Source organism: Lipotes vexillifer, unplaced genomic scaffold (assembly GCF_000442215.2).
Source record: "Lipotes vexillifer unplaced genomic scaffold, Lipotes_vexillifer_v1.1 scaffold1353, whole genome shotgun sequence".
NCBI classification, from domain to species: domain Eukaryota; kingdom Metazoa; phylum Chordata; class Mammalia; order Artiodactyla; family Lipotidae; genus Lipotes; species Lipotes vexillifer.
Window position 1 is genome coordinate 284,545 of NW_006787905.1, and position 1,750 is coordinate 286,294.

Here is a 1,750-nt window from a genome sequence, read left to right on the forward strand (position 1 = left end):
AAGCTATGGAACTTTTCCATCACCCTAAAAAAGGTCCCCTATGTTGCCCCTGTGTGGTCAGCACTCTGACAGTCAGTGTTCTTAGTCTCCATAATTTTACCTTTTCCAGAATATCAGAAAACTGGAACCATACAGTATGTCCTTTTCTTCCCCCTATTTCTTTACTTATTTATTTTGGCTATGCCGGGTCTTAGTTACGACAGGCAATATCTTCCTGCGGCGTGCGGGCTCTTAGTTGTGGCATGCGAACTCTTAGTTGCAGCATGCATGCGGGATCTAGTTCCCTGACCAGGGATCAAACCCAGGCCTCCTGCACTGGGAGTGTGGAGTCTTACCCACTGGACCACCAGGGAAGTTCCAGTATGTCCCCTTTTGTGTCTGACTTCTTTTGCTCAGCATATGGTTGTTTTTAATTAATTAATTTATTTATTATATTTTTTAGCTGTGTTGGGTCTTCATTGCTGTGCACAGACTTTCTCTAGTTGCAGCGAGTGGGGGCTACTCTTCGTTGTAGTGCACGCTTCTCACTACGGAGGCTTCTCTTGTTGTGGAGCACGGGCTCTAGGTGCGCAGGCTTCAGTAGTTGTAGCTAGCGGGCTCTAAGCACAGGCTCAGTAGTTGTGGCTCACGGATTTAGTTGCTCCGCGGCATGTGGGATCTTCCTGGACCAGGGCTCGAATTCGTGTCCCCTGCATCGGCAGGCGGATTCTTAACCACTGCACCACCAGGGAAGTCCCAGCATATGGTTTTGAGATTCATCCATGATGCTGCCTGACTAAGTAGTTTATTCCTTTCTGTTGCTGAGTAGTATTCCACTATGTGGATGTACTACAGTTTGTCTACCCACCTCATTACAAATAACTCAGTTTCATTTCTTTTTATGGCTGAGTAATATTCCATTGTATATATGTGGCACATCTTCTTTATCCATTCATCTGTCAATGGACACTTAGGTTGCTTCCATGTCCTGGCTATTGTAAATAGTGCTTCAGTGAACATTGTGGTACATGACTCTTTTTGAATTATGGTTTTCTCAGGGTATATGCCCAGTAGTGGGATTGCTGGGTTGTTCTATTTTTAGTTTTTAAAGGAACCTCCATACTGTTCTCCATAGTGGCTGTATCAATTTACATTCCCACCAACAGTGCAATAGGGTTCCCTTTTCTCCGCACCCTCTTCAGCATTTATTGTTTGTAGATATTTTGAAGATGGCCATTCTGACAGTTGTGAAGTGATACCTCATTGTAGTTTTGATTTGCATTTCTCTAATGATTAGTGATGTTGAGCATCCTTTCATGTGTTTGTTGGCAATCTGTATATCTTCTTTGGAGAAATGTCTATTTAGGTCTTCTGCCCATTTTTGAATTGGGTTTTTTGTTCTTTTGATATTGAGCTGCATGAGCTGCCTGTATATTTTGGAGATTAATCCTTTGTTGGTTGCTTCATTTTCAAATATTTTCTCCCATTCTGAGGGTTGTCTTTTTGCCTTGCTTATGGTTTCCTTTGCTGTGCAAAAACTTTTAAGTTTCATTAGGTCCCATTTGTTTATTTTTGTTTTTATTTCCATTACTCTAGGAGGTGGATCAAAAAAGGATCTTGCTGTCAAAGAGTGTTCTGCCTATGTTTTCCTCTAAGAGTTTTATAGTGTCTGGCCTTACATTTAGGTCTTTAATCCATTTTGAGTTTATTTTTGTGTATGGTGTTAGGGAGTGTTCTAATTTCATTCTTTTACATGTAGCTGTCCAGTTTT